The sequence below is a fragment of the Scyliorhinus torazame genome, chromosome 5 (assembly GCF_047496885.1).
Source record: "Scyliorhinus torazame isolate Kashiwa2021f chromosome 5, sScyTor2.1, whole genome shotgun sequence".
In the NCBI taxonomy this organism is placed as follows: Eukaryota; Metazoa; Chordata; class Chondrichthyes; order Carcharhiniformes; family Scyliorhinidae; genus Scyliorhinus; species Scyliorhinus torazame.
Window position 1 is genome coordinate 191,280,495 of NC_092711.1, and position 24,723 is coordinate 191,305,217.

Sequence of the window (24,723 nt, forward strand, 5' to 3'; positions counted from 1 at the left end):
GTATGCCTCTATTAAGTCTCCTCTTAACCTTCTTCTCTCCAACGAAAACAACCTCAAGTCCGTCAGCCTTTCCTCATAAGATTTTCCCTCCATACCAGGCAACATCCTGGTAAATCTCCTCTGCACCCGCTCCAAAGCCTCCACGTCCTTCCTATAATGCGGTGACCAGAACTGTACGCAATACTCCAAATGCGGCCGTACCAGAGTTCTGTACAGCTGCAACATGACCTCCCGACTCCGGAACTCAATCCCTCTACCAATAAAGGCCAACACTCCATAGGCCTTCTTCACAACCCTATCAACCTGGGTGGCAACTTTCAGGGATCTATGTACATGGACACCTAGATCCCTCTGCTCATCCACACTTTCAAGAACTTTACCATTAGCCAAATATTCCGCATTCCTGTTATTCCTTCCAAAGTGAATCACCTCACACTTCTCTACATTAAACTCCATTTGCCACCTCTCAGCCCAGCTCTGCAGCTTATCTATATCCCTCTGTAACCTGCTACATCCTTCCACACTATCGACAACACCAGCGACTTTAGTATCGTCTGCAAATTTACTCACCCACCCTTCTGCGCCTTCCTCTAGGTCATTGATAAAAATGACAAACAGCAACGGCCCCAGAACAGATCCTTGTGGTACTCCACTTGTGACTGTACTCCATTCTGAACATTTCCCATCAACCACCACCCTCTGTCTTCTTTCAGCTAGCCAATTTCTGATCCACATCTCTAAATCACCCTCAATCCCCAGCCTCCGTATTTTTTGCAATAGCCTACCGTGGGGAACCTTATCAAACGCTTTGCTGAAATCCATATACACCACATCAACTGCTCTACCCTCGTCTACCTGTTCAGTCACCTTCTCAAAGAAGGGCTTCTTAAAACAATATGTAGACAGTCCAACTAGGGAAGGGGCGGTACTGGACCTGGTATTGGGGAATGAGCCCGGCCAGGTGGTAGATGTTTCAGTAGGGGATCATTTTGGTAACAGTGACCACAATTCAGTAAGTTTTAAAGTACTGGTGGACAAGGATAAGCGTGGTCCTAGGATGAATGTGCTAAATTGGGGGAAGGCTAATTATAACAATATTAGGCGGGAACTGAAGAACATAGATTGGGGGCGGATGTTTGAGGGCAAATAAACATCTGACATGTGGGAGGCTTTCAAGTGCCAGTTGAAAGGAATTCAGGACCGGCATGTTCCTGTCAGGAAGAAGGATAAATACGGCAATGTTCGGGAACCTTGGATAACGAGAGATGTTGTAGGCCTCGTCAAAAAGATAAAGGAGGCATTTGTCAGGGCTAAAAGGCTGGGAACAGACGAAGCCTGCGTGGAATATAAGGAAAGTAGGAAGGAACTTATGCAAGGAGTCAGGAGGGCTAGAAGGGGTCCCGAAAAGTCATTGGCAAATAGGGTTAAATCCCAAGGCTTTTTACACGTACATAAAAAGCAAGAGGGTAGCCAGGGAAAGGGTTGGCCCACTGAAGGATAGGCAAGGGAATCTATGTGTGGAGCCAGAGGAAATGGGCGAGGTACTAAATGAATACTTTGCATCAGTATTCACCAAAGAGATCAAATTGGTAGATGTTGAGTCTGGAGAAGGGTGTGTAGATAGCCTGGGTCACATTGAGATCCAAAAAGATGAGGTGTTGGGTGTCTTAAAAAATATTAAGGTAGATAAGTCCCCAGGGCCTGATGGGATCTACCCCAGAATACTGAAGGAGGCTGGAGAGGAAATTGCTGAGGCCTTGACAGAAATCTTTGGATCCTCACTGTCTTCAGGGGATGTCCCGGAGGACTGGAGAATAGCCAATGTTGTTCCTCTGTTTAAGAAGGGTAGCAAGCATAATCCAGGGTACTACAGGCCGGTGAGCCTTACTGCAGTGGTCGGGAAATTACTGGAGAGAATTCTTCGAGACAGGATCTACTCCCATTTGGAAGCAAATGAACATATTAATGAGAGGCAGCATGGTTTTGTGAAGGGGAGGTCGTGTCTCACTAACTTGATAGAGTTTTTCGAGGAGGTCACTAAGATGATTGATGCAGGTAGGGCAGTGGATGTTGTCTATATGGACTTCAGTAAGGCCTTTGACAAGGTCCCTCGTGGTAGACTAGTACAAAAGGTGAAGTCACACGGGATCAGGGGTGAGCTGGCAAGGTGGATACAGAACTGGCTAGGTCATAGAAGGCAGAGAGTAGCAATGGTAGGATGCTTTTCTAATTGGAGGGCTGTGACCAGTGGTGTTCCACAGGGATCAGTGCTGGGACCTTTGCTGTTTGTAGTATATATAAATGATTTGGAGGAAAATGTAACTGGTCTGATTCGTAAGTTTGCAGACGACACAAAGGTTGGTGGAATTGCGGATAGCGATGAGGACTGTCAGAGGATACAGCAGGATTTAGATTGTTTGGAGACTTGGGCGGAGAGATGGCAGATGGAGTTTAATCCGGACAAATGTGAGGTAATGCATTTTGGAAGGTCTAATGCAGGTAGGGAATATACAGTGAATGGTAGAACCCTCAAGAGTATTGAAAGTCAAAGAGATCTAGGAGTACAGGTCCACAGGTCATTGAAAGGGGCAACACAGGTGGAGAAGGTAGTCAAGAAGGCATACGGCATGCTTGCCTTCATTGGCCGGGGCATTAGTATAGGAATTGGCAAGTCATGTTGCAGCTGTATAGAACCTTAGTTAGGCCACACTTGGAGTATAGTGTTCAATTCTGGTCGCCACACTACCAGAAGGATGTGGAGGCTTTAGAGAGGGTGCAGAAGAGATTTACCAGAATGTTGCCTGGTATGGAGGGCATTAGCTATGAGGAGCGGTTGAATAAACTCGGTTTGTTCTCACTGGAACGAATGAGGTTGAGGGGAGACCTGATAGAGGTCTACAAACTTATGAGGGGCATAGACAGAGTGGATAGTCAGAGGCTTTTCCCCAGTGTAGAGGGGTCAATTACTAGGGGGCATAGGTTTAAGGTGAGAGGGGCAAGGTTTAGAGTAGATGTACGAGGCAAGTTTCTTACGCAGAGGGTAGTGGGTGCCTGGAACTCGCTACCGGAGGAGGTGGTGGAAGCAGGGACGATGGTGACATTTAAGGGGCATCTTGACAAATACATGAATAGGATGGGAATAGAGGGATACGGACCCAGGAAGTGTAGAAGATTGTAGTTTAGTCGGGCAGCATGGTCGGCACCGGCTTGGAGGGCCGAATGGCCTGTTCCTGTGCTGTACATTTCTTTGTTCTTTGTTCTTGTCCTTACAGGTGGGGAACAGACATGTTATATTCGTTTCCACCTCTACCAGCAAACAGCCGTATCCTTCACTGCTTAAACAATTCTCGTACGACCGGGAATCCCTATTGAGAGTGAAGTGGCTAGGTATATACGCCCTCCACCGTTGCAGCCTATCATACTGTGAGTGGGAATTATCCAGAGGAAGGGGAAGGCAAATAGCCGGTGGTGCTGAACCCGGATCGTAAGGAGGAGTGACTTGCTCGGGCGGTGGCTCGGAATGCTGACAATGAACCACCGTTTGGGGAGTGCCCCAAAGCGGTGAAACAGAAAATAACCTAGACACCGCTGCGGGGTTCGGGTAGCAGACAACCCGTCCCTGGCCATACAAGCGGTGGTAAGTCTGGTAGAAGAGATTCATACTACCCGGGTTTTCCTCAGTGTGGCCTTTAACTAAATTAAGTGTATCTCCTGATAACCTACGTTCTAGCTGTACTTCCCTTCTCACACGCTCCGCCCTCTCTCTAGTTCCCCTCTCTCTCTCACAACCTCTTCCTACCTTCTCCTGACGGTCTGATGTTACCTTTATCGCACCAATCTTAACACATCCAAAATCAAATTTACATGTACTCCAAAAACAAGGCAATGTCCATATAATGTTTCCTTCCCATCGCCGGGACCGGTGCAATTGCTTCATGAGTCCTGCATTTTCCTTGAATTTGGTGACCTTCCATGAGTCGATACTCTGTCCTCGTATATGGGGGCAGCGAAGAACATCACCTTTGCATAAATGAAATGTGCTTGTAGCTTGGTTGGGGTTACAAATGTAGATAATATTTCCCTTTTCCATGTCTGTCGCCAATAACACTCCAAGCGTGATGAGGCCGTAGATCACACAGATGGTGCGTAGCCACCCCATCATGCTCCACACCTATAAAATAGCACTGGGGATGGGAGGCAGGTTAATCTGTCCAAGAAAATGAGGCCCGTTATCTGAACTCAACTGAGCTGGTATGCCGTACTGGGGAATGATTTCCCGCCTCAGAACCTTAACCACAGTAGCAGCTTTATTATCGATAGTCGGTACACCTCGACACATCTACTGAACACATCCCCAATAACCAAAACATATTTATAATATTGACAACATTGACACCTTTCCAACTCGATGTAATCCATTTGGAGAGTCTCAAAGGGACCACTGGGCAACGGGGTTTGCCCCATCCCACAAGGGATACCTTTGCCGGTGTTATATTGCTGACAAATTAAACACCGATTACTGATACTCTGGGCCAACCCCTGCATTTTAGGGTGCCACCAAGTGTCCAGCAACAAATCACTAGTCCCCCGAGCCCCACAATGAGTTGCAAAGTGTACACATTCAGTGACCCATAAAGCCAGTACATCAGACACACAAGTCTGATGTGCTGGCGTGGTCCATAAAGAGGAAACAGAATCATATGTACAACCTAACCGTTTCCACATTTGTTTATCATTCTCAGGAGCGTCCTCCTGTAACCTTATGACGTCTTGGATGGTTGGCATTGGCTTGTCAGAGGCAAACCTATTTATTGCAGAACGTTTAGTCTGACTTAACATTTTCGGCACCATCACTTGCTGAATTTGCGCGGCTGTCCGCGCTGCACAATCTGCTTGTTCATTACCAACGTCAACTGGGGTCTTACCATTTGTGTGGGCCGCGCATTTAATGATGGAAATCTGCGCGGGCATAAGGAGGGCCTGCAGTAAGTCATTAACTAAACCCCGGTGGGATATTTGACCACACATAATCATGTCAGGTTGTTCTGACGAAATATCACTCAAATCGTCCCTTATTGTGGTAGTTTCCTGAATCAAGGCTAAACAGTCGTGGCCAGGTGCGTCTTCATGGACAGGGGGACCACTAAGAAAACAGGCTGGATTGATAGTGGTACAGTGTTTAAATGTCAAATGTGGATTGTTCAAAAGGCATATCTCATACTTATTCTGACGAGCTGCGGTAAGATGCTGAGTCTGCAGTTGCCTCAGTAGTGCGATGACCGAGTGGGAGCTATACACCGTAATATCCTGTTGGAGAGTGAGAGCATGTAACGGCTGTGCGATGGCATTGATTGAACGTAATCCTGTACTAATCAGTACTGGTCTGGCTTGGCTGGTTTAGGCACAGCAAGTATGAGGGTGTTACATTCTGATTGGCAAGGGACCAAAATATCCTGTTGCAACAGCTCTCGGATTAATTTGTCCATAGACGGGGCTGCAGTCGAGTGTTAATCGTTTCAGGGACCTCAAAATATTTTATGGCAGTGCCGTCTGGCGTGACTTGAAGTGCGTACTCTGTTGGATCTGAATGATCCACTGCCCTCCTTACCATAGCCCCCAAATCCCTGGCATGGTACTGGTCATGGACCTGACGTGTAATATGAGGGCTTACCGAAGCTGACTGTGGCCATAAATGTGGTGGCATTGTAACAAAATCGGCTGTACCTTCTTTTCCCGTGACTGTGGCTGTAACTTTGACTGGCCATTCGGTCCCAATTAATGGCCGGTATTTGTCCTCCAACTCCCTGTTTTGTCCAGTTCTGTCATAGGCCGGGGTAACGTGATGCAGTGAATGTTCAATGTCTAACGTCCACCACTGGGGGGTGATAGAAATATAGCACTGTTGTCTCATCCTCCATGATTGGACCGTTACCCCTTCGTCTCCGCACTCTAGCTGTAGCTGGAAGATACACAGTAAATCTCGGGCCAACAAGTTACAGTCCAATCCAGTAGTCACTACAAACTGATGATCTGCAGACTTATTCTCGTAAGTGATTGTCACAGGTTCAGAAATAGGATACTCACACACCTGTCCTTAGAACCCCGACAAATGCTGGGTGTGGTCGGATAGTGGTAGTCGAAGTTCTGATTATACCGAAGACATGGCTGCTCCACTGTCGATTACAAATGGGTGATGTTCATCTCCTATCTGCAGAGAGATAATAGGTTCCCTGTCCGATTGGAGAGTCCTTATGACTAAATTAGCTAGTCAATCCTGTGTTGGGAAAGGGTTTGCCTGGGAGAAGTCAGTGTATCTCGCCTGTCCTCCCCTTGGTGGGTACCCCCTCCTTCTGCTGCCTGTCTTTTAAAGGGGCATTCCTGTTGCCAGTGATCTGCACGGCCGCAATTAAAACATGCATTGCTCCCTCTATATCTGCCCCGTCCTCTTCTCCCAGTAGACCAATGGCCCCTCAGAGGGGGCGGCGGTTGTAAAGCTGTTGGTGCATACGGTGGGCCATAAAAAGGAGCTGAGGGTCCCTTTGGGTGGGTTTTATATCCTCCCCCTCGCTGATCCACCCACCCAAAGTCACAATATTGGGGCTCCAGCTGGTAAGCTACCATTTCTGCCGCTTGTTGGGGTCACAGATCATCCTTTTTCATTACATACTCAGTCTTAATCTTTGTAACTGAGCCTCCTTCCTGGCCTACACCCTCCTTCCAATAAAATCTGACTGCCCTTGCCATCTGGGAAGGGTCGTTCTCTGTCCAATTCATGTTGTTACATTTCACAGCAGTAGCCACGGAAGGTGGTAGGCAATGCATTAACATCGCACAATATTGAGGGGAATTCTGACCATTTTGATATGGCAAGTCGCCTAACTGCCCACGGTAGATTTCATTAAAACGTTCCAGAAATTCCTCTGGCTCTTCAATATTCTTAGGTTTTAGGTCTAAGATAGCAGAAATATTTATGGGCTTTTGAAATGTGCTATTCAACGCATTCAGGATTTGTGTCCCTCTATCGTAGTCTAACGCATAGGCTTGCTGAAGTGCGGCGTGGCTAGCATAATTCAAGTGATTAAGATGATTGCGGTACTCTGCTGGGGTTAAAACCTGCTGGACTAGGGCCCAGAGGTCCCTAGAATCAGGTTGATAAATTGAGATGGTAGTTCTCAAGGAATCCACGAAAGCAGCAGGAGATTCTTTTCTATCTGGGATTATAGCCATAATAGCCATCATCTCACTGGGTGTCCATGGGAAATAAACGTCTATCGTGGGCTGGGCCCCGGCAGTCACCGCGTCAGGGTTTGGTATCTTCCTAATCGGCAACTGGCTCCGAGTCTCACCAGGGGGCACTCTAGCTATTTCCTCTGGTTCTTCCAAGACTTCGACGTCCCTCCCTGTCACTAGAGGGAGTTCTTTCTCTTTCAATCCTGGCATCTCCCTTTGTTCTCGAAATTTGCGGTTTCCCCTTGGTCTGAAGGGATTTAGGTGGTATGCTTAATTGTTTCTGGTTAGGATCAAGCCCTTCTCTCGCTGTCTGAGATCGGGTCCTAGAGCTAACTGGGCTTGTGGAACAGAGCTCCTCCTCTCCCACTGATCGTGAAGATGGCAAATCGGGACCCACGCTATCAACCAAAAGGGCTGGAGTGACTGGCATGATTGGGATCTGGGGAGCAGTGACTGGATATAAATTATTATACTCTGGTGGTTCTGGAATTAGTGCAGACAATGCTACAGGTGCAGTCGAAATCCTTTGCTGACATTTTCAAATTATCGAATTGGTCATTTTCTGTCAATTCAAGGCCAGCCATTGAACTACGTAGCCCATCTTTTGTTTGACCCGAGCCTTTCCTGTCTTTACTTGCGCGTTTTTTTTTTTGAATGCACATTCCTTTTTCAAGACCTGTAATTTTTTTTTTGTTACCCTGTTCACTAATTGGAATTCCCATTTTAAGGGCATTGTCCTGCCAACTTGAGAACATGATTCTATCTCTTTCCTCTTGACAATATTGTCTCCATAATCTAATTAACTCTTTAGCTTTCATACTTTGGCTCTTTCTTTTTTTAAAATTCTATATATTTTTTTTATTTGCTTATTTAAAACCAATGGCAGTTTTTGCTCCTTGGCAAAATGATTGAAAAGGTTCTAACAGTGTTCTTTAAAAACTTAAAAAGTTTGAAAATTCAAATTGAATTACTGCAACTTGCAAGCTTAGCTCTGATCTCAACTCAGAACTAAATTTACGATTTGCTTAACACCAACTTGTATAACATTTACAACTTAATTAATTCTTTATCTTAACAATTTTTATTTTAACAAGTTTTTCTTACATTCTCAAAAATGTTGGCTGCTATCAATGAGGGAGCAGTTAGCTGCGGTGATGTATACCGGAGCAAAGTCAACTGTCATCTCCAGATTTACACTTTTTAAAATGGTGTCCGTGATCTTCTTTAAGTTTCTATTAATTCACAAATAAAATGAGATAAACATTATTTCAAGTAAGTAAAACTTAAGATTCTGGCAATTTCAATCAATTGCTTTCGAAAATAATAACTTTTATCAAAGAGGTGGAGAAACCCACTGGTTTCCTTTAATTAATTCAAAACGTAACTTTGCTGGAGTTCACTGACTCAAAGGAAAGGTATCCGATTGCACTACAGGCTGCTACTGTTATCTCAAGGCCTGAGTGAGAAGCACTGTCTGTCGTCTTTAACTTTGGCTGCTGCTGTTAACCCTTTGAGAGACTTCTGCTTCAACCAACATGCAGCATCCAGCTCTATGGATGTTCTTTGTCTTGAAATTTATCCAAGCAATTCCCCACAATCTCAACTAGTCCTCAGAACTGCGCCCTTCGCCACCACAGTCCAAGGGTACAATTTTAGCTTCATCAACTATAGATTTAAAACACTCACACGTGGAATTGAATCATCTGTTTTAGATGTCGCATCAACCCATAACCTAACCCAAGCCGAATCAGAACTCACACATGGAGTTGAACCATCTTCAGATTTAAAAACACTTATTTAACTGAACCTTCATCTGCTGAAGTCACATCAGTTCATCAACAACACAATTAACCCAAAACTGAACTATCAATTATGATATCCCATCAGTTTAATTTTCTAATCCCCAGACTGACCTTTGATTTTGTCGAGACGATCTTTCCGTACCAACCGCAAGTAACCAGACTAATCAGACGATAAGAAGATGGGAAAAAGCAATGCGCGGTCATTTTCCAGCTATACATTGTGGGCCGCTTCTTCCCACTCTCCCTGTTCATAATCAGTCCAATTCTGATTTCGCGGTTGGTCAGAACCGTCTTGAGAAATCCCGGGTTTCCGGCACCAAATGACAAAATACAAATTTCTTTACCCGTCAGTCTGGCCTCAATAAAAGTCGAGATGGATTTCAGGTACAGCATTAGTTATTTTATTTGGCTTGCAAGCCTGATTCATTTCACAGAGGCATAGGACACATCCAGTCTCCTACACCCCGGAAAGCGAATGAACAAGGAGACAAAGGGATTTCTGCAAATACATTCAAATGGTATCAAGTTTCACATACACGATTCCCATAGGTCATCCTATACCCCTCCTGACCTGGTCATACATTCTGATTGGCTCACTTCTCATCCCTTCCTCTGGCCCCCTTATTACCCAGCATCCTTTTCTCCTCCTTTGGTGGACACACCTCCTCCTTGCTTTGCCATGCGGTCTGAAATCCTTTGTCTGTGAACTCACCAGGATGAGACTGGCCTATCTCTACATTACAGTAACTAATATCTCTAAAGTAACTATTTTATATCACATTCGTCAAGAGGAGACTCAGACCGAGGAGCGCAAGTGGGAGGAGGAGCTGGGAGGAGAGATAGGGGATGGTCTATGGGCAGACGCGTTGAGTAGAGTCAACGCGTCCCCAACATGTGCCAGGCTCAGCCTCACCGGGTTCACCGGGCTCTCACTGTGGTCTGGATGAGCAGATTCTTTGGGGTGGAAGACAGGTGTGCAAAAAGTGCGGGAGGACCAGCGAACCATGTCCACATGTTCTGGGCATGTCCGAAGCTTAGGGGATTTCGGCAGGGGTTTGCAGATGTCATGTCCACGGTGTTAAAAACGAGGGTGGCGCTGAGTCCAGAGGTGGAGATTTTCAGGGTGTCGGAAGACCCGGGAATCCAGGAGGAGAAGGAAGCAGACGTTCCAGCCTTTGCTTCCCTGGTAGCCCGGAGACGGATACTATTAGCTTGGAGGGACTCAAATCCCCCGAAGTCAGACCTGGCTTTCTGACATGGCTAGCTTTCTCTGTTTGGGGAAAATAAAGTTCGCCTTGAAGGGTCACTGTTGGGGTTCGCTTGGAGGTGGCAACCTTTCGTCAACTTCTTTGCGGAAAATTAATCGTCAGCAGAAGGGGTTGGTTTAGCTTAGAGTAGGGGGTTAATAAAGGTGGGACTGGTAAGGAAGGCTTTTGCACTATGTTTATAGTTTCATGTACATTGGTGTTGTTATAATACCAAAAAATACCTCAATAAAATGTTTATTAAAAAAAAGAAAGCTGGTAAAATTTAAGAAATAAATCTGAAGTGATTAATGTCATAAGATTAAAAAGTCAAGATGGACTTTGGGTGGAGATGTGTAGGCCGAGGGGCGGCACGGTAGCACAGTGGTTAGCAAAGTTGCTTCTCAGCTCCAGGGTCCCAGGTTCCATTCCCTGCTGGGTCTGTGCGAAGTCTGCACTTTCTCCCCGTGAGTGCGTGGGTTTCCTCCGTGTGCTCCGGTTTCCTCCCCTAGTCCAAAGGTGTGCAGGTTCGGTGGATTGGCCATGCTAAATTTACCCTGAGTGTCGAAAAAGGTTAGGTGGGGTTACTGGGTTACAGGGATAAGGTGTCAGCTTGGGTGGGGTGCTCTTTCCAGGAGCCGGTGCAGACTCAATGGGCCGAGTGGCCTTCTTTTGCACTGTAGATTCTATGATTCTGCTGGAGCTTTTGTTTTTGGCCTTTGGCGCCCAGACTTTGGGGAGAATTTTATCTGAGTGATTGGGAACGTTTTGGCAGAAGGAGGTGAGAGGCAACCTGATAGAGGTCTACAAGATTATGAGGTGCATAGACAGAGTGGATAGTCAGAGACTTTTTCCCAGGGTAGAGGGGTCAATTACTAGGGGGCATAGGTTTAAGGCGTGAGGGGCAAGGTTTAGAGGAGATGTACGAGGTAAGTTGTTTACACAGAGGGTAGTGGATGCCTGGAACTCTGTGCCGGAGGAAATGGTGGAAGCAGGTACGATAGTGACATTTAAGGGGCATCTTGACAAATACATGAATAGGATGGGAATAGAGGGATACGGAACCCAGAAGTGTAGAAGATTTTAGTTTAGACGGGCACCATGGTCGGCGCAGGCTTGGAGGGCCGAAGGGCCTGTTCCTGTGCTGTACTTTTCTTTGTTCTTTGTAACCAAAGGATGTCGAAATACGAGAAAAAGAATTCAGGAAGAAAGGATGAGAAAGTGATAGTCAGCTGGCGAAATGGGTGGAAAGTTCAGTAGGAGGAAAGATGGCGAGAGCATGCTCACCGGGTGGGGTCACCCATGACGATGGATAAGTTGGACGAAGAGATGGTGGGGGAGTTTGCTGTTTTCCAAGCACTTCGACAGGCATCGAAAGGAGATGATGGCCTCGCTGAAGGACTGAATGGATTCCCTGGTAAAGGAGACTTTGGCAAAGCCGCAACAGCGGTGCAGAAACAAGGAGAGGTGTTGAACAGGGTGGAGGAGGTATTGTCACAGCACAGCGACCAGTTCACCTCAATGGGTGAGGAGCTGCGGAACAAGGGGCTAAGTAACAAAGGGCGGAGATCCGAAGTGGAGGACCTGGAGACCGGGTCACGGAGGCAGAATCTGAGGATCGTGCGACTGCCTGAGGGGATGGAGGGCCGGAGGCGAATGGAGATACACTCCGTGATGTAATCTTTAATAACAGACTAAAATCTTACTAATGACTGAAGTCAGGCTAATCGGCCTATAATGTCCCGTCTTCTGCCTCCCTCCCTTAAACAGTGGTGTTACATTAGCCACTTTTCAGTCCTCTGGGACCCTTCCTGCCTCCAGTGATTCCTGAAAGATCAGCACCAATGCCTCCACAATCTGTTCAGCTATCTCTTTTAGAGCCTTGGGGTATAGTCCATCCGGTCCAGGTGATTTACCCACCTTCAGATCTTTCAGTTTCCCCAGAACCTTCTCCTTAGTGATGGCCACTGCACTCACCTCTGCCCTCCAATTCTCCTGGAGCTCTGGCATCCCACTGGTGTCTTCCACCGTGAAGACTGATGCAAAGTAACTATTCATTTCCTCCTGCCATTTCTTTGTTTCCTATTATTACTTCTCCAGCCACATTTTCCAGTGGTCCAATGTCTATTTTTGCCTATCTCTTACCTTTTATATATTGAAAAAAACTTGTCCTATCTTCCTTTATATTACTAGCTAGCTTGCACTCATATTTCATCTTCTTCCCCCTTATTGCTTTTTTAGTTGTCCTCTGCTCATTTTTAAAGGCTTCCCAATCCTCTGGCTTCCCTCTATTCCTCGCCACTTTGTATGCTTTTTCTTTTGCTTTTATGCTGTTCTTGACTTCCCTCGTTAGCCATGGATGCCTTGTCCTTCCCTTAGCATGTTTCCTCCTCCTTGGGATGAATTTCTGTTGTGCCTCCCGAATAACCCCCCCAAAACTCCTGCCATTGCTGTTCCACTGTCTTCCCTGCTAGGCTCCTTCTCCAATCAACTCTGGCCAGCTCCTCCCTCATGTCTTTGTAGTTACCCTTATTTAATTGTAATATTGTTACTTCTGATTGCAGCTTCTCCCTCTCAAACTGCAGGGTAAATTCTATCATATTGTGGTCACTGCTCCCTCAAGGTTCCTTCACCAGAAGTTCCCTAATCAAATCTGCCTCATTACACATCACTAAATCCAGAATTGCCTGTTCCCGAGATGCTTCAAAAAATCATCTCTCAGACATTCCACAAATTCCTTTCTCTTGGGACCCACTACCAACCTGCATATTGAAGTCCCCCATGATTATTGTAATATTGCCTTTTTTACATGCCTTTTCTATCTCCTGATTTATTTTCTGCCCCACCTCCTGACCAAGCACTTCGACATACGGATACGGACCCAGGAAGTGTAGAAGATTGTAGTTTAGTCGGGCAGTATGGTCGGCGCGGGCTTGGAGGGCCGAAGGGCCTGTTCCTGTGCTGTACATTTCTTTGTTCTTTGTTTGTACTGGTATGGGGCCTGTACATAAGTCCCATCAGGGTCTTTTTACCTTTGCGATTCCTCAACTCTACCCACAGAGATTCTATGCCTTCTGATCCTATATCGCTCCTTGCTATCGATTTAACTTCATTCCTTACTAACATTACAATCCCGCCCCCCTTGCCCATCTGCCTGTCCTTTCGATAGGACATATATCCTTGGATATTTAGATCCTGGCCCTGATCCCCTTTCAGCCCCGTCTCTGTGATGCCCACATCGTACTGGCCAATTTCAGCGTGCGCAACAAGCTCATTTGCCTTGTTCCATATACAGTGCGCATTTAGGTACAATACCCTCAATCCTACATTGACCACCTCCCTTCTCACACTTGTCACCTTTTTTTTTTTGTTGTTTTTTTTTCAAAATAAATTTATAGTGCCAAATTCATTTTTTCCAGTTAAGGGGCAATTTAGCGTGGCCAATCAATCTACCTTCCACACCTTTGGGTTGTGGGGGTGAAACCCACGCAAGACACAGGGAGAATGTGCAAACTCCACACGGACAGTGACCCAGAGACGGGATCGAACCTGGGACCTCGGCGCCACCGTGCTGCTCTCGCTTGTCACATTTTGTGCTCTGCCTGAGGGTGATGTTGTTCTCTTATCTTGGTTCTCTATTTCCCCCTTCAGTTATTACACCTTCTAAGCTCACATTCTGGTTCCCACCCACCAATATGATATTATTCACAATATGACCCACTATAACTGTCATTAACATCAGCAAAAATATACCCCAATGAAAATAGTTTGGTCCTGGATGTGATTAACACAAAATGCAATCAGTGTGGATACTTGTGAACTCACTGCTCTGTCAGCAGGTGGGAGAGTGAATCTTGACCCACACTCAGAGCAGGTAAATGATATCCCCCCAGCGTGTAGTCGCTAGTTGCAATGAGCAGAGATGATCAGCTGAACCCAGTCCCATAGTGAGAGCGCCTGAACGACCACTCGTCAGTGTAAACATGTTGATGGGACATTAGGTCCTGGGACTTATAGCACTTTCCACAATCGAGGCATTTAAAAGGTTTCTCAACAGCGTGAACGCTTTGGTGTGTCTCCAAGTTGAATGAGCGAGTGAATCCCTTCCCACACACCGAACAGGTGAAGGGTTTCTTCCCCACTCTGAACTTGCTGGTATACAATAAGGTGAAATGAATGTGTGAACCCACTGCCACAGTGAGAGCACCTGAATGGTCTGTTATCAGTGCGAACACATTGATGGGACATCAGGTCCAAAGAACTCTTAAAGCGCTTCCAACATTCAGGGCATTGAAAAAGTCTCTCATCAGTGTGAACTTGCTGGTGTTTCAGGTGGGTGGATGATCGATTGAATCCCTTCCCACACATGGGGCAAGTGAACGGTCTCTCTCCAGTCTGAACACGCTGGTGTATTGTGAGGTCAGATGAACATTTGAATCCAGTGCCACAGTGTGAGCACCTGAAAGTCTCCAGTGTGAACAATTTGGTGCCTCATCAGGGCAGATCAATTAATGAATCTCTTCCCACAATCTGAGCAGGTGAAAGGTCTCTCCCCAGTGTGACCTCACTGGGTCTGTCACCACGTGGGATGACCAAATGAATTCCTTCCTGCACATGGAACAGGTGAACGGTCTCTCCCTGGTGTGATTGTTTCAATGAATTTTCAGCTCAGGCAGACATGTGAATCCTTTCCCACAATCCTCACATCTCCATGGTTTCTCCTCAGTGTGACTGCATTTATGTTCTGACAGGTGAAGTGATCGGCTGAATCCTCGTCCACACACAGAACACGTGAACGGTTTCTCCCCACTGTGAACGGTGTTTTTTCCTTCATTTTCAAAATCCAATGATATTCAGATCAAGATGAATTGGGTAAATGAATCCTGACTGATGTTTGATTTCAGATTCCCAACGGCAAATCTTCCTCTTCTAATACCATGAGAAAAGACAGAAAAAAGGGACAGAGAGAAACACAAAAATAGGCTGTGAAATTGAGCTGAAGAATCTGGTAATTTGTGGGACCGGCACGAGGAACAATTGCCCATGAATTAAATTTGATATATTTGTAATCAGTTAAGGTAAAGTGTAAAAATGGCAGGCGATCCCAGACCCATGTTATGCTCCTCGCGCTCAATGTGGGAGTTCAGGGACGCGGCCGATGCCCCTGACTCCTTCATGTGCAGGAAGTGTGTCCAGCAGCAGCTCCTGTTAGATGGCATGATGGCTCTGGAGCTGCGGATGGACTCACTTTGGAGCATCCGCGATGCTGAGGAGGTCGTGGATAGCACGTTCAGTGAGTTGGTCACACCGCAGATTAGGATTGGTGAGGGAGACAGGGAATGGGTGACCAAAAGGCAGAGAAAGAGCAGGAAGGCAGTGCAGGTGTCCCCTGCGGTCATCTCCCTCCAAAACAGGTATACCGTTTTGGATACTGTTGGGGGAAATGATTCACCAGGGAAGGCAGTAGTAGCCAGATTCATGGCACCGTGGCTGGCTCTGCTGCCCAGAAGGGCGGGAAAAAGACTGTCAGGGCTATAGTCATAGGGGATTCAATCGTAAGGGGAGTAGACAGGCATTTCTGTGGTTGAAAACGAGACCCCCGAATGGCATGTTGCCTCCCGGGTGCACGGGTCAGGGGTGTCTCAGATCGGCTGCAGGACATACTGAAGGGGGAGGGTGAACAGTCAGTTGTCGTGGTGCATATTGGCACCAACAATATAGGTATAAAACGGGATGAGGTCCTACAATCAGAATTTAGGGAGTGAGGAGATAAGTTAAAAAGTAGGACCACAAAGGTAGTAATCTCAGGATTGCTACCAGTGCCATGAGACAGAGTAGAAATTCAAGAATAGTCAGAATGAATACGTAGCTTGAGAGATAGTGCAGGAGGGAGGGGTTCAGATTTTGGGGACATTGGAATCGGTTCTGGGGGCGGTGGGACCATTACAAATCGGATGGTCTACATCTGGGCAGGATTGGAACCAATATCCTAGGGGGTGCTTTTGCTAACACTGTTGGGGAGGTTTTAAACTAATGTGGTAGGGGGATGGGAACCAGATTAGGAAGTTAGAGGTCAGTAAAGAGGCAGCAACTAAAGCCAGTAAGGTACTAGATAATAAACTCAATGTGACATAGGGGAAGAGTAGACAGGGAAGAGATGATGAACGCAAAGGTTCAGGTGGCCTGAGGTGCATTTGTTTTAATGCGAGAAGTGTAGCAGGTAAGGCAGATGAACTTAGGGCTTGGATTAGTACCTGGGAATATGATGTTATTGGTATTTTCTTAGACTTGGTTGAGGGAATGGCAAGACTAAATATCCCAGGGTATAGATGCTTCAGGAGGGATAGAGAGGGAGGCAAAAGGGGTGGAGGAGTTGCATTACTGGTCAGAGATTATATCACAGCTGTGATTAAGGAGGGCACGATGGAGGATTCGAGCACTGAGGCAATATGGGTAGAGCTAAGAAATAGGAAGGGTGCAGTAACATTGTTGGGACTTTACGACAGGCCTCCCAAAAGCGAGCGTGAAGTAGAGGTACAAATATGTACAGAGATTATAGAAAAATGTAGGAGCAATAGGGTGGTCGTGATGGGTGATTTTAACTTCCACAACATTGAATGGGACTCATGTAGTGTTGGAGGTGTAGATGGAGCAGAATTTGTAAGGAGCATCCAGGAAAGTTTTTTAGAGCAGTATGTAAATAGTCCAACTCGGGAAGGGGCCATACTGGACCTGGTGTTGGGAAATGATCCCGGCCAGGTGGTTGAAGTTTCAGTCGGTGATTACTTTGGGAATAACGATCACAATTCTGTAAGTTTTAGAATACTCATGGACAAAGATGAGAGTGGTCCTAAAGGAAGAGTGCTAAATTGGGGAAAGGCCAAGTATAACAAAATTCGGCAGGAGCTAGGGAATGTGGATTGGGAGCAGCTCTTTAAGGGTAAATCCACATTTGAAATGTGGGAGTCTTTTAAGGAAAGGTTGATTAGAGTGCAGGATAGACATGTCCCTGTGAAAATGAGGGATAGAAATGGCAAGATGAGGGAACCATGGATGGTGGGTGGAATTGTGAGACTAGCTACGATGAAAAAGGAAGCATACATAAGATCTAGGCGACTTAACACTGATGATGCTTTGGAGGAATATCGGGAAAGTAGGACAAATCTCAAACGCGCAATAAAGAGGGCTAAAAGGGGTCATGAAATATTTTTGGCTAACAGGGTTAAGGAAAATCCCAAAGCCTTTTATTCATATATAAGGAGCAAGAGGGTAACTGGAGAAAGGATTGGCCCACTCAAAGACAAAAAAGGGAATTTATGCGTGGAGTCAGAGGAAATGGGTGAGATTCGTAATGTGTACTTTCCATCGGTATTCACCCAGGAGAGGGACATGGACGGATGTTGAGGCTAGGGATGGATGTTTAAATACTCTAGGTCAAGTCGGCATAAGGAAGGGGGAAGTTTTGGGTATTCTAAAAGGCATTAAGGTGGACAAGTCCCCAGGTCCGGATGGGATCTATCCCAGGTTACTGAGGGAAGCGAGGGACGAAATGGCTGGGGCCTTAACAGAAACCTTTGCAGCATCCTTGAGCACGGGTGAGGTCCCGGAGGACTGGAGAATTGCTAATGTTGTCCCTTTGTTTAAGAAGGGTAGCAGGGATAATCCAGGACATTATAGACCTGTGAGCTTGATGTCAGTGGTAGGCAAACTGTTGGAGAAGATACTGAGGGATAGGATCTATTCACATTTGGAAGAAAATAGACTTATCAGTGATAGGCAGCATGGTTTTGTGCAGGGAAGGTCATGTCTTACAAACCTAATAGAATTCTTTGAGGAAGTGACAGAGTTAATTGATGAGGGAAGGACTGTAGATGTCATATACATGGACTTCAGTAAGGCATTTGATAAAGTTTTCCATGGCAGGTTGATGGAAAAAGTGAAGTCATATGGGGTTCAGGGTGTACTAGCTAGATGGATAAAGAACTGGCTGGGCAACAGGAGGCAGAGAGTAGTGGTGGAAGGGAGTGTCTCAAAATGGAGAAAGGTGACTAGTGGTGTTCCACAGGGATCCATGCTCGGACCACTGTTGTTTGTGATATACATGATCTAAATGATCTGGACGAACGTATAGGTGGTCTGATTAGCAAGTTTGCAGATATACTAAGATTGGTGGAGTTGCAGATAGCGAGGAGGACTGTCAGAGAATACAGCAAAATATAGATAGATTGGAGTGTTGGGGATAGAAATGGCAGATGGAGTTCAATCCAGGCAAATGCGAGGTGATACGTTTTGGAAGATCTAATTCAAGAGCGGACTATACGGTCAATGGAAGAGTCTTGGGGAAAATTGATGTACAGAGAGATCTGGGAGTTCAGGTCGATTGTACCCTGAAGGTGGCAACGCAGGTCGATAGAGTGGTCAAGAAGGCATGCAGCATGCTTGCCTTCATCGGACGGGGTATTGAGTACAAGAGTCGGCAGGTCATGTTACAGTTGTATAGGACTTTGGTTAGGCCACATTTGGAATATTGCGTGCAGTTCTGGTCGCCACATTACCAGAAGGATGTGGATGCTTTAGAGAGGGTGCAGAGGAGGTTCATCAGGATGTTGCCTGGTATGGAGGGTGCTAACTATGAAGAAAGGTTGAGTAGGTTAGGATTGTTTTCGTTGGAAAGACGGAGGTTGAGGGGGGACCTGATTGAGGTCTACAAAATTAGGGGAGGTATGGACAAGGTGGATAGCAACAAGCTTTTTCCAAGAGTGGGGGTGTCAATTACAAGGTGTCACGATTTCAAGGTGAGAGGGGGAAAGTTTAAGGGAGATGTGGGTGGAAAGTTTTTTACGCAGAGGGTGGTGGGTGCCTGGAACACTTTGCGGGCACGATAGCATCATTGAAGATGCATCTAGACAGATATATGAACGGGCGGGGAACAGAGGGAAGTAGATCCTTGGAAAATAGGCGAAAGGTTTAGATAAAGGATCTGGATCGGAGCAGGCTGTTGCTAACTTTTGGTTGGTTCAATTGGCTCTGTTTTATAACCTTTGCTCTTGAGTCGCCAGGTATCTTTATGATACCGCCACGAGGTTCAAGTCCAAGTAATGATCAATAACTCAATGCACCGATTAGTAAGATTCAATTCAAAGCACATTTATTATACACAGTAATCGCTACTCATGCACAAATTCTACTTCTAAGCTACTTCTACAACTAACAGGCCTATACTTAGCTTTGGACTGGCCCACCAGGTCAGGGGAACAAATGGCTTTTCATTCGGGTTCTGAGTCTGCGGGATTCGAAGTTGGTACGGATTGGTAGTTAGGAGCGCCTATCTCGTAGCGAGCGTTGACGTAAGACTTACTGGATGTCGGCGGCCGTTGAACCGGTCACAGTCAAGGTTGGTTCGCGTTGCTGGGTGACCCGGTCAAGAAGAACGATTTGAACTTGGGTGCTTAACTTTATAGTCCCCAGGGGCTTCCCGCCTTTCGGGGCGGACCCTGTACCTGGTTCCAAGTGATTGGACTTTGTTCCAATCGCTTGGTTCGATTTCTCCAATACTGTAGCGGTTCCCTGATCGATGGGCTGTCTTGAGGTGTCCGTTAACCTCTTTTGTGTTGGCTCCTGCTGGCGCCGAGGAGTCTGGCTTAGCTTTGTTTGTCCCAAATGTTGCGATTGTTCCCGGGGATCGCTTATTAGTATGTAGATGGCTGCTACATTACTATGCAGATGGCTGCTTGTATCGATGCTGTCTGGGCTTTTTCAGAGTTTAATACACAGTAACTTTCACCTGCTGGTTTCTGCCTGTGTTAGCTGAATTTCCCTGCAGCCTTTGCTGTTCTCCATTTTACATCGGGAGTTGGCCAACCCAGGTGGCTACACACCCTCCTTGTGATCCTAACGCGAAGCGGGAAGGATCACATAACTGTGTTGGTTTTTATTCCCTGACCCGGCGAGCACTCTTCTATGACCTCTACACTGACCATAATTATGCAAAAAAATTTTAACTGACAATTCTGGGGCGCTACGTCAAATGGGAACCTGTAACTATACTTAATAAACTACACTCGCTCAAACATTTCATCACACTAACTTCCTAATCCATACAAACAAAATCATAGCAGTTTTATACATATTTTCTGGCTTGGCAGTCAAGCTCAGGATTGTACAATTGCTCATAAACATTTCTTTATTTGCAACAAATCGCAGACGAATGCTCTTTATTATAGATCGCGGGGGTCGGGGGTCTGGTCGTATCTGAAAATAGGGGATCTTATTCTATATACCAGGGTGCGAGCGCGGTAGGCTCTCCTTCTCCATTTACTCAGACGAATAGTCTGCACGATGCAGCAGAGTATCGCCAATACCAATAGGGATTCTATCACGTAGGACAGGGAGTACCAGGTTATAAACCTGTCACACCAAGATGGTGTGGTGTCGCTTGTGACTGGGCTCTGGGTACTGTGGGGAAGTGAGTAATTAACGGCTGGGGGAGTTGAGTTCAGGTGGTTCGCGTTCGCGCACAACCAAATGTCCATTAGGGTTATGAGCAATGCGGCGGATGTCCTCATGGTTCTTCTTCTCTCTTTCTTTTCTTCTCTTCTCTTTTCTTCTCCTGGAGCTTCTGGAGTTCTGTGTGATCAAGCATAGTGTCTATTACTATCTTGGTTTAATATCTCGTACGATAGCCTGTCTGTCCTTTAGTGCCAATTACTCCCTTTATGTGTGACGCCCTCATTTTGTTTTTCAAAAACCGAATTTCAGGACAAGACACACTTACAAATAATGAGCCAGTGCGAGCCGTCTCGCAGACTGCGATTTACCATCCAAATGTTTGAGGATGTACATAGCATAAGGTTGGCAACCTAAGGGTCACCTGAAAACAAAAGAAAACTTTTTGAACAAAATTTTGCCGAAATGAGGTGCGTATGGGCCGCGACGGGTACGATTTGGATGGAGTCCCCGGGTAGGATGGCGATCAATGCCGTGTGTGCCATACCCGAGCGTTGCTGACCAGACGGGGGTTCCCAGGCAGGGCGGGTCCCAGTGCCGTTTCTCCACTGCCTGAGCAACTGACAAGAACGGGTAAGAAATGTAGTCATCGTGGGGTCTGCCGTATTGGTTCCTTCCTCGAACCAGAAGAGCAGTTACGAACGGGGGTCTGTGTTTCCGTCGACAGACGAGTTCCTCTGAACTGGCATCTGGGACCTTAAGAAGTCTTTGTGGACAAATTCTCAGAGGTTTTGGCCGAAAATCTGACTTACAACATTTAACAAAAACACTACAAACAACATAAAACATGCTGCAGGTTCCATTAGAAAGGACACCGTTTTCTCCCAAGCGGTTCCTTTTAAAACATCATCTGGACACCTCAGTTATCGGTTGCGAACACGGTCGCGAAGGGGTTCTCGTTTTGGGAGTCAGACTCAAAGTCGTCATCGTCTCCCGGGTGCCAAACTCTCGAGTGTATCAGGGCTGATAGGGCTGCATGGTGTGATTTTGGATCACTCTCGTCATTCCAGACGAGTCTGTACGAATTATTTCTGTGCCAATAGGTGGTGTCTAGTTCTGGGGACGGAGTCGGGGTCGTCATTGTAGGTCGGTGGACGGTGGTGGGGTTTGTTTGGGAAAGTGATCAGGAAGGGATCACTCGAATCCTGGTCAGATTCGCTGGGTGTGGGTCCTGTTGCATGGGGATAGTAGGGTGGCGTGCTGTGGCTATTGTCTGAGTCACGTCGCTGTCGCTGCTGCTGCTGTCTGTGGGCGTTCCGGGGCGGAGTGTATGTTTCGGGGGTGGAGTCGAGGTTGAGTCCGTGGCTGGGCTGGACGTGTTGGGAGAGGGTAGGGTTACGTTGGCTGTGGGCGGGGCGTGGTCTGCGTCGAGCATGCCGTGGTGTGCATGGTTAGACTGTGTTCCATATGCCTTCAGCTGGTTGATATGGAACCGCGCAGTCTTTCCATTGGGGTACTTTATTTTGTAGACGGAAGGGCTTACTTTGCAATGGAGTACGGACCCGAGTACTTTGGTGACATGAATGTGCTGGGGTTGTATACGGAGAGCATGACTTGCTGTCCTACACTGAACTCAGTCGCATGCACTGTCTTATCGAAACAGGCCTTGCTCTGTTTCTTTCGTGTGCCCAATTTCACTGCGGCTGCTAGCTGAGCCGTTTTAACATTCTCCACTAATTGTTTGACCGCGTTCTCGTGTGTGAGGGCCGTCACTTCGGGGCTGGTCAAGTCTAATCCCAATAAAAATTCTGTGTCTTTCATGGGCCGTCCGGTCATGAGGGTGTGTGGGGTGTAACCTGTGGATGTGGAAACCGTGTTTCGCAAAAACATCAGCGCAAAAGGGAGGACTGAGTCCCAATTTGTTTTGTTTTGCTGGACCATTTATCTGAGGGTGGATTTTAGGGTCCTATTCATGCGCTCCACGATACCACTCAACTGGGGGTGGTATGCAATGTGGAATTTTTGGGTAATGCCAAATATCGTGAGGACGTTCTTCATGACACGTCTCGTAAAATGGGAACCTTGGTCGGATTCAACGCTGCGGGGGAGGCCCCATCTCGTAAAGATGTGGTGGGTGAGGATCTTGGCTGTGGTCTTTGCCGTGTTTGTTCTGGATGGGAATGCTTCCACCCATTTTGTAAACGTGTCTATCACCACGAGTGCATATTTATAACCATTCCTGCAAGGGGGCAATGGTCCTATATAATCAATCTGGAGGTTAGTCCAGGGGCCATTAACGGGTCGGGTGTGACTGAGCTGAGCCTTTTTGGCGTGTCTGTCCGGGTTGTTCTGGGCACAGATGAGACAATTCTCGATGTAGTGATTTACATCATCCTTTAAACACAGCCACCAGCAGAGCTGCCTGAGGTGGGCTGTAGTGGGATCGATTTCCTGATGTCCATGACCGTCATGGAATAAACAAATCAGTTGATTCCTGTCCTTTTCAGGAACCACATAAAGGGTGTCTTTAAACACCACACCATCATGTGTGGTCAGAGCATTTTTAAACCTCTCATAGGGGGCTGGATAGTTTCCTTTCAAAATCTCCCTGAGATTGCTGTCCTGCTTCTGGGCCTGCACTAAATCCTCGATATTAGCCTGCGAGACCTGAACTGCATTCACTGGTACGCTTTCGGGGGGCGTCCAAAAATATCCATGCCTGGAACCTGCTCTAGCCAGTGCGTCGGCTTTTACATTTCCAGGGGGGGAGGAACGATGGTGACTACGAACTTTGACGATCCCAAAAGTCCTGTTCTGTGCTCGCTCTAAAATGTGACGGAGCAATGGGGCTGAAGGGAGGGGTTTTCCGTCTGCTGAAACAAATCCTCTTGCTTTCCACAGGGGTAGGAATTCCGTAAGGCTGTTGCAGACATAGAGGCTGTCCGAATATATGTCTGCTGGGCTGGGGAAGGAATCTGGGTGGTCCACTATGTATGCGATGGCCGCATGTTCTGCTGCCTGCACGCCTAAGCGTCCTGGAAGTTTTATTGCTATTTCTTCTAGGGCGCGTCCCTGCTCGTCCTCAACGTAAATACTGCATCCTGTTATGTGCTTCCCTTCTAATATTGTCGAAGATCCATCCACATATATCTTTATGGGTTCTCACATGTCTATGTGCTTGGGGCTCTGGGGTGAAATACCTATCTTTCTGGGGGGTGTTTTAGCAATAAAGGGTGTTGTGTTGTGGTGTGGAGATATAATTTCACATTCAGGGGGGGTTCTGGGGTACTGTAGGTTGTCGGCTAAAAAAGTGTGGGTCTTTGTCCTTTTAACAGTGATGTCCCGTCCCTGCAAAAGAAAGGTCCATCTAGCTGCTCTAATCTGACTAACTGTACCGTCCTTGAGTCGTCCGTCCAGTAAAAGTTGGGTGGAGGTGTGTTCTGTGACGATTGTGATGGGGTTCAGTCCGGTAATGTACGAAAAATACTGCCCAGAATACTAATGTACTGCCCAGAATACTGCGAGCAGGTGCCTTTCACAGGCTGAAAATCCCTGCTCCACAACATCTAAAATTCTGGAGGCGTAAGCCACGGGCCTTAACTGTTCGTGTCATCCCTGAAGGACACGGCCGAAAGGGTGCGGTCTGTGCTTACTACCTCTATCGCATAGGGAGAAAGCGGGTCTGGAACCTGTAGTGCGGGGGCTGCTATGAGTGCTCTTTTCAACGCATCCACAGCATCCGTATGCTGCGAAAGCCATTCCCAGGGGGCTCCATTCTTTAGGAGGTCTGAGAGGGGTGCTGCCTTGCTGGCGAAACCGTCAATGTGGTTTCGGCAATAGCCAACCAGTCCTAAAAACGACCAGAGGGCTGAAACGTTCTGGGGAAGGGGCAATTGAGTCAATCCTTTTGTGCTCGATCTCGCGTTTACCATGTGTGATAATTGTACCCAAATATATCATCTTATTTTCCAGAATCACGGCCTTTTTGGGGTTAACTTTAC

At 46.8% G+C, this 24,723-nt stretch overlaps 1 long non-coding RNA gene across 1 annotated transcript in view; it reads left to right on the forward strand.

The window, feature by feature from the left end:
• Positions 1 to 24,723, forward strand: part of LOC140420854 (uncharacterized) — a 51,887-nt gene that overhangs the window by 16,172 nt on the left and 10,992 nt on the right. Inside the window, exon 2 of the long non-coding RNA XR_011946619.1 lies at positions 3,273 to 3,637. This is a non-coding gene — a long non-coding RNA (uncharacterized lncRNA). The remainder of the gene's footprint in view (positions 1 to 3,272; positions 3,638 to 24,723) is intronic.